The sequence below is a fragment of the Vombatus ursinus genome, unplaced genomic scaffold (genome assembly GCF_900497805.2).
Source record: "Vombatus ursinus unplaced genomic scaffold, bare-nosed wombat genome assembly UNPS02014786.1, whole genome shotgun sequence".
In the NCBI taxonomy this organism is placed as follows: Eukaryota; Metazoa; Chordata; class Mammalia; order Diprotodontia; family Vombatidae; genus Vombatus; species Vombatus ursinus.
Window position 1 is genome coordinate 31,546,358 of NW_020954564.1, and position 9,812 is coordinate 31,556,169.

General features: G+C 41.4%; 1 protein-coding gene across 1 annotated transcript in view; it reads right to left on the reverse strand.

The window, feature by feature from the left end:
• Window positions 1-9,812, reverse strand: part of EFCAB8 (EF-hand calcium binding domain 8) — a 114,730-nt gene that overhangs the window by 21,542 nt on the left and 83,376 nt on the right. The gene's annotated exons all lie outside the window — the stretch shown is intronic.

The window sequence follows — 9,812 nt, forward strand, 5'->3', positions numbered from 1 at the left end:
ATAGCTACACATTCAGGAAGAGAAGCATATATATACAAAGAGCCCCACATACAGCAAAAGAAACAAATACAAATACACAGCCACACATGGAACAAGAGAAATACAAAAGTTGCACAACCAACAAGAGAAGTACACATAAAAAGAGCCACGCACCCAGGAAGAAAGATACACACAGCCACACATGGGGCAAGAGACATATTTACATATAGCTACACATGCGAGAAAGGCACACACAGTCACACGTTCAGCAAGAAGGGCACACTCAGCTACTTATGCAAAAAGAGGGACATGTCTAAACACAGCTACATGGGCAGCAAGAGACACCTAAACAGACACACAACCATACATGCCACAAGAGAGGCACACACAAACGCATACACACAGCCACACAAGCAGCAAGAGACAGACAGACATATACATCAGCACATAAACAGCAAGAGAGGCATACAATATACACAGACACACATGGAGCAAGAGAAACACAAATACACAACACACATGCCGCAAAACAGACACAAATACGCTGCCACACATGCAGCAAAAAAGGCACACACCTACACACGGCAACACATGTTGTACAAGAGGTACACACATATACACAGTCATACACGTAGCCAGAAAAGTACAAACAGTCATAAAGTTCTACGTGCTGCACAGTCACTTGTGCAACAAGAGACACTCCTAAAAGCAGTCACAACCAGCAACAAGACACAAATACACACACAGCCACACACGCAGTAAGAGATACACTGGCGTACATATGGCCACACACACAGCAAGACAGGCACAAACACACACAAGGCACTCTCTAGCTGCATACGTAAATATTTCTCACTGCGTGTGAGACTGTACATGTACCAGTGTCTTGCTGTGTGTATGACTGGGTCAGGCATGATTCTCATTGCATGTGTCACTGTATGTATCTCTCTCACACACGCAGCAAAAGCTATGTATAAACACAGCCAGACACAGAACAAGAGAGGGACTCACACAAACAGAGCCACACACATATAGAGAGCCACACATGAAGCAAGAGAGACACAAACACACACACACAGTCCACATGTGACAAGAGACACACGTACAGACCCACACATGCAGCAGGAGGCACACATGCTACAAGAGATATACAGACATAAACACAGATGCACACGGCAAGAAAGATGCACACATATTCAAAGCCCAAAAGCTGCAAGAGGGAGGCACATTGCCACACATGTGCCATGAGAGGCATGTAAAAACACAGTCGTATATGCAGCAAAAGATGTACATACACATAGTCACACATGCAGCAAAAGACACACACGGACCCACATAAACACATTCACACAAGCAACAAGAAAGAGATACACTGATCACTATTGATTAGAGAAATGTAAATTAAACAACGCAGAAATACCACCTCACACCTATCAGACTGGCTAACATGACAGAAAATAAAAATTATAAATGTTGAAGAAGATGTGGGAAAATTGGAACACTAACACATTGTTGATGGAGTTGTGAACTGATCCAACCCTTCTGGAAAGCAATTTGGAACTATGCCTAAAGGGCAATCAAACTGTGCAATACCACTACTAGGTCTGTATCCCAAAAAGATCATAAAAAAGGAGAAAGGATCTACATATACAAAAATATTTATAGCAGCTCTTTTTGTGGTGGCAAAGAATTGGAAATTGAGGGGATGCCCATCAATTGGGAAATGGTTAGACAAGTTGTGGTATATGAATGTAATGGAATACTATTGTGCTATAAGAAATGATGAGCAGGCAGACTTCAGAAAAACCTGGAAAGACTTGTATGGACTGATGCTGAATAAAGTGAGCAGAACCAGGAGAATGTCATACACAGTAACAGCCACACTGTGCGATGACTAACTTTGATGGACTTAGCTTTTCTCAGCAATGCAAGGATCTAAAACATCTCCAAAAGTCTCATGATGGAAAATGCTATGGGGCAGCCAGGTGGTGCAGTGGATAGAACACTGGCCCTGAAGTCAGGAGGATGTGAATTCAAATCCAGCCTCAGACCAAACACTTGACACTTACTAGCTATGTGACCCTGGGCAAGTCACTTAACCCCAATTGCCTAAACAATAAAAAAAAGAAAAGAAAAGAAAAGAAAAGAAAAGAAAAGAAAAGAAAAGAAAAGAAAAGAAAAGAAAAGAAAAGAAAAGAAAAGAAAAGAAAAGAAAAGAAAGGAAAAGAAAAGAAAAGAAAAGAAAAGAAAATGGCTATTCACATCCAAAGAAAGAACTATGGAGTTTGAATACAGATTGAAGGACACTATTTGCTCTTTATTTTTCTTCTGTTTTGTTTTGTTTCCTCTTTCTTATGGTTCCTTCTATTGTTTCTAATTCCTCCTTACAACATGACTAATGTAAAAATATGTTTAATATGCTTATATCAGATTGTTCACTATCTTGGGGAGGAGGGGTAGAGAGAGGGGGAGAAAAATTTAAAACTCAAAAGCTTATGGAAGTGATTGTTGATAAATCAAAATAAATTAAGAAAAAAAGGAAAAAAAGAAATACATACACAGCCATACTTGCATAAAAAGAGGCACAAATACACACAACAGCTGTATATGCAGCAAGCAAGGCATATAAACACAATCACACATACAGCAAGAGAAATATACACAGATGACCACACACGTACATACACACATACAGCATGAGAAACACAAACATAAACACAGCCACACAAGAGACATATACAGAAAGCACATATGCAGCAAAAAACACACACTGCCACACATTCAAAAGATGCACATATATACACATAGCCACAAATGTGGCAAGAGAAGCAAACAAAAATATACGTTCACACACTGGATGAGAGGTATGAATCACAACCATACACATGTCAAAAGAGAGGTGCACACACACACACACACGCATTAACACGTAGCAAAAGCAGTACACACACAGCCACAGTCAGTAAATAAGGAACACAGAGTCGCATATGCAACAAGAGAGCCGTTCAAAGCCACTTAGAGTGGTATACACATTCACATAGCCATGCATGCATCAAGAGAGACACACACATACACAAAGCCACACAAGCAGCAGCAAGAGACCCAAACACATTAACAGTCACATATGCAACAAGAGAGGCACACACAGAGCCTCACAAAACACAAAGAGAATAAGACATGTATACATACACAAAGTCATACATTGAGCAGGAGACATGCATATAAACAAAGCCACATAAATTACACATGCAGCAAGAGACATGCACACATACACATTTGCACACATAGCAAAGTGTCAGATATTCACACATGCAGCAAGAGAGGTACAAATATTTATACAGCCACTTAAGCCAACAGAGAGAGATACACACACATACAATGCCACATGTCCAGCAAAAGGCACACATACACACAGCATCACAAACCACACACAGGTCTTGTTAGACACACACATACACACACCTCTACATGGAACAAGAGACACCCATAAACAGAGCCACGAATCACACATATATACACACAGCCATATAAGGCGCAAACAGAAAAAGAGAGGAATATATATCTACAAGCATATCAAGGGAGGCACACAGCCAAAGAAATACATGCAAACACAGAGACACATACAGCTACAGACAAACACATCTAGAGACATCTGCAACCACACACATATTTAGAGACATACACACTGACACACAAGGAGACAGGTATATACACATAGACATAAACACAGTCACAGAGAAACATATTTCCATGGACAGACATATCCAGAGATTAAAAGACAGGCACACACAGAGATACATACACTCATACACTAGATTCATTTATCCAGAGACATTCAGATCCCCAGAGACAGATAAATATATACACAGATATGCTTGAACCAGGAGGCAGTGACAGACACGTAAAAGTCAATACCCAGACACAGAGATACCCACTCCCATAGACAGAAAAAGACAACATACCCAGTCTCTGCCCTAGAGGAGCTCAAAATCTAATGAGAAAGACAAACAGATAAGTGTGTACAAACAAGCTATATACAGGATAAATAGGAAATATAAGAAAGAAGGCACTAGAATATAGAGGGACTGGGAAAGGCTCAGAAAGACAGAGACAGAAACATACAGACTCAACCACACACCCACAAGCAGACATAAATCCAGAAATATATATCCCCAGAGCTAGATGCAAATCCAAAGACAGATACAAAGAGAGACAGAGAGACAGAGACAGAGAGACAGAGACAGAGACAGATAGAGAGGCAGAAATAAATCCAGAAACTCACAGAGACAAACCCCCTAAAGACAAACACCTGGATACATTGACACCTAGAGATATTCACACACACAAAACCAGAGATGGAATTCCATACATACCAATACATATACACACCCCAAGACAGACAGGCACACGTACTCCAAGGCATATAGAGACACAGAAAAAGAACTAATAAGCATGGAAATACCAGGTTGGGGGGAGGAGTGGGGAGAGAATAAAACAATGAGAATTTTTTTAAAAAACCAGAAAAACACACACAAAAAATCAGGTTCACACACGGAATCAAATAAATTGAAATACCCAGAGATACACACCGAGAGACAGCCACACATACCTAAACATATGTATAACCCAAAGTTCAAGCCTGGTCATTTGCATAAAACTCTCATTATTGGTAAAATCATTATTCTATATTCCATGCCATGTGAGAAGCAGAGTGTTGAGGTTATGGGAGGCAAGTGCAATTTCAGGATCTTTGCAGGAAAAATGGCCCAGAGGGAGAGAAAGAATTTTGAAAGAAGCTGACACGTAAAGGAGCCATCATCCCTGATTTCCAGCTTGCTGAGCTCAATACCTTGGGAATTTCTCTTTTTGTGAGACTGAGGTGGGGTCTTGTCTCTTGTCTCTTGTCTCTGTCTCTGTATGAGTGTGTGTGTGTGTGTCTGTGTGTCTGTCTGTCTGTCTGTATGTCTCTCTCTCCCCCTCCCTCCTTCCTCCCTCCTTCCCTCTCTCTTTTTCTCTCCTGTCTACTCAATCTTTCAGTCACTCTCTCCATCTCTCTCCTTTTTCTCTCTCCTCATCCCTTCTCTCTCATTCTCTCCTCAGTTTGTTTCTCTCTCTCATTCTCCCTCTCTTTCATTCTCTCCTCTCTACCCAGTCTCTCTCTCTCTGTCTCTCTCTGTCTCTCTCTCTCTCTCTGTCTCCGTCTCTCTCTCTCTCTCCCCAATTCCACCTCTCACAGGGGCACAGTCTCTCCACCAGTAAGGAAAAAGTTACGCAAATGTTCACACAAACTCTAAGTGAAACCCTGGCAGACACACTCCTAGTAACAGGAGACAGAAACAGACACACCCAACCACACAGTCAGACACTCACAAAGACACATAGCCCAAGAGACATGAGTATAACATATACAATAACACAGCGTGCAACAAACAACCCCAAAGAGATCCTCTTAGAAAGACCTATATATTGATACATAGAGACCTGTGCCACACAGAGGCAAACCCACATAATCAAACACAGATTGAATCACACATAGAGAAAGATACAGAAATGCATACCTGGCCACAGAGACTCACAACCACACAGAGACATCCTCAGAAAGCCAGATACACCCATATAAAGAAAAACAAAGCCACATACATACACAGCAGGAGACTCCCACAGCTAAAGATACACACAAACCTACTTAGTCACAAACACAAAGAATCACAGTCACACCAAGATACACACACATTGAGGGGACATGCTGCAATACACAACAAAAGAGAAGGATACACAGCCAGAGAAACCCACAGTGGAAGACGCAATCACCACCACAACGAGAAACACTCACACAGCAAGACAGTTGCACACAGCTACACATAAGGTTACATAAAGAAAGAGAGAAAAGTGAAGTGAAACCTACACATATTCCCACAGACATACACACACATGCCAGTGCAAATGCACAGATAGAGTTGGGAGAAAAGAGTGACAAATGAGAGGACAGTAAGAAAGCCAGTGTAGCCAGATCATAGAGTGTATAGAAGAGAATTAAAAAAAAAAAAAAGATTGGAAAAGGAGGAAAAGAACAGGTTGGGAAACAGGACTTTATGATTCTGGTGGTAATGCAGAACCATGAGAGTTTATGGAGGTGGAAGGTAGTGACATGGTTAGCCCTACATGGTTGGACCTACACTTTCAGAAAGGCATTTTGGGGGCAGTTAGGTGGTGCAGTGGATAGAGTACCGGACCTGGAGTCAGGAGGATCTGAGTTCAAATCCAGCCTCAGACACATAACACTTACTAACTGTGTGACCTTGGGCAAGTCACTTAACCCCAATGCCTAGTCAAAAAAAAAAGAAAGAAAGAAAGAAAGAAAGAAAGGAAGGAAGGAAGGAAGGAAGGAAGGAAGGAAGGAAGGAAGGAAGGAAGAAAGAAAGAAAGAAAGAAAGAAAGAAAGAAAGAAAGAAAGAAAGGCATTTTGGCAGTTTCGTGGGAGCAGGCATGGGGACAGGAAGAGAGTTGAGGCAGGGAGACTGGTGAAAAAGCTATGGCAGTAGTCCAGGTGAGAGAAGGAAGAGAACCTGAACTAGGGGAGTGGCGGCATAGAGCGAAGTAGACATATATGAGAGAAGCTATAAAAATAGAAATGACAAGACTTTTTTTTTTAATTTATTTGTGGAGTGAGTGTGAGTGAGGAGTGGAAGATGACACCAGAGCTGTAAGTGCTGATGACGGAGAAGATGGTAGTGTTCTCAACAGTAATAGAAAAGTTGGGAAGGAGGTAGTGTTCAGGAATAAAGTTAATGAGTTTTCTTTCGGACATGTTCAATTTGGGACTACAGATTACCTAATTAGAAATGCCCAAAAGGCAGTTCATGATGAGAGACTGGAGCTCAGGAGAGAAATTCGGACTGTATATATAAATCTGGGAATCATCGGATAGTTGAACCCATGGTAGCTGATGAGATCACAAAGTTTAAAGGGAGAAGAAGAGAGGAGAGGAGAGGAGGGCAGAGACGGGAGGAGAGGAGGGGATGGGACAGGAGAGGACAGGAGAGGACAGAGCCTGGAGGGACTACCACTGAGCAGAGGAAAGTGAGGAACAGTCAGAAAAGGGGAAGGAGAAATAGGAGAGAGCAGAGTCATGAAAACCTAAGTATCCAAGAGGAGAGGGTATTGGACAGCAGCAAAGGCTGCAGAGGTGTCAAGAAAGATGAGGATTGAGAAAATACCACAGGGTCTCACACATACACACACAACAACAACAACAACAAAAGAACAGCCTCACACCTAAGTCTCACACAACCATAGCACGATCTCACATACATATCATCACATGCACAACCACAACACAGCCTCACATAGTCACACAAAGCCAAAGTCTCACACACAATCACAGAACAAACTCACAATTACACACAATCACAGCACAGCCTCAAACATGTAGTCTTCATACATACTGAGCCTCATATATAGTCCCACACAATCATAACAGTCTAACTTACATATCAAGTCACATATATAATCACAATACAATCTCACACAGTCGCACGCACAACAAAACAGCCTCACAGAGTCACACACAGCTTCGCCCACATTTCAAGTCACACACACACACACACACACACACAACCACGGCCTAACCTCACATGGAGTCACACATACAAAGCCAAAGTTTCACATGCAATGACAGAACAAACACACATATTCATACTCAAAATCAGAGCATAACCTCAAACATGGAGTCACATGGACAATGCCAGAACAGATCCATACATGAGTCCCACACAATCATAGCAGTCTTGCATATCATGTCACACTCAGACACAGAATACATACAATCATAGTATGATCTCACATAGCCACACATATAGCAACAACAAAACAGCCTCACAGAGTCACACAAAACCACAGCAGAACCTAACACACATATAAAGTCATACAAACAACCATAGCCCAACCTCACAGAGTCATACACACCACAAACACCACAACAGTCCCATACATAGTCATACATACAATCACACCATAGCCTCACACATAACAACATGCAACCAAATACCCTCACACACAACCATAGCAACAGTCTCACACACACACACAACCATAGCACAGCCTACATAAACAACCAGAGAACAGCTTGATACTTACTGAAGTCACCCAAATACAACATAGTCTAACACATATATCAAGTCACGCACATAGCCACAGAAAAGCCTCACACATACACTACCATAGTACAATCTCACACAAGTACACAACCTCCCATAGTCATACATAACAACAACACAGCCTCACATATATATCAAATCACAGACACACAACCACAGCCCAACCTCACATAGTTACATACAAAAAAACTACAACAGTCTCACATAGACAGAAAATTTCATATAGAGTCACACACACAACCACAACACAGTCCCATACGTGGAGTCACACAAACAACCACATGATAGCTTCATCCATATTGAGGCCAACATAACCACAGCATTGTCTAACACACACATTAAGTCATTCAAATACAGCCCAGCCCAATAATACATATCAAGTCACATACACAACCATAACAGTCTCACACACATACACACAATCACAGCATAGCTTTACATATATCATCATACAACCATAGAAGACCCTCACCATAGCACTTCACACAAAATCACACATGTTATCATAGAACAGGTTCATATATACTAAATCCCACACAACCATAACACAGCCTTACACACTCTTATCACTCACACACAATCACAGAAGAACCTCACACACAAAACCACAGCACAATCTCACAGTCACATACACAATCACAAAACAATCTCACAGAGTCCCATGCACAACCACAAAATAATTTCACATATATTCATATACACAATCATAGCACAGGTTCATATGTAACATCACACAACCACATAGGAACCTCTCTCACACACACACACACACTCTCAAACATGATCTCACATAGTCACACACAAACACAACACAGAGTCACACTCAACAACAGCATAGCCTAATAAACCTATCAAGTCCAACACAAAACTTATCCCAACTTCACAGTCATACACACAAAACCACAACAGAATCACACAAAACCTCACAGTCACACACATAACCATAGGACAGCTTCGTAGATGGTCATACACATAATCATAGCACAGCATGATACATATCATCAAGCAGAAGACCTTCATATACAACCATAGCACAAAGTTACACATGAAACCACAGCATAGTCTCACATGTAGAATCACACAATGACAGAACCGTTTCATACATTCTGACTTCTGACATAACCACAGCACTGCCTAACAGACGTATCAAGTCACACACAACCACAAGCACCTCATATACATACATATAACCACAGTATAATCTCACATAGTCGCACATACACACACAACCACAACAGTCACATACAACCACAGCAGAGCCTACCATACATATCAAGACACACACAATCACAGAAGAGCCTTATGCACACACACGAACAACATGATCTCACACAATCAGAACACAGAGCCACATAAAAGCACAACATAGCCTAACACACATATCAAGTTACACACCACAGAAAAGCCTCACACACTCACATACAAGCACAGCCACAAAGAGTCACACACAACCACAGACTAGCCTAACATACATATATATACATATATATGCATGCGTACATATATCCTCACAGAGTCAAACACACAACCACAACACAGCTTTACACATAGTCATACATATAATTATAGCATAGCCTCATACATAACATCACAAAAGCATGGAAGACCCTCACACGCAACCATAGCAGTCTCACACACACAACCACAGAAGAACCTCAGATACACAACCACAGTTCG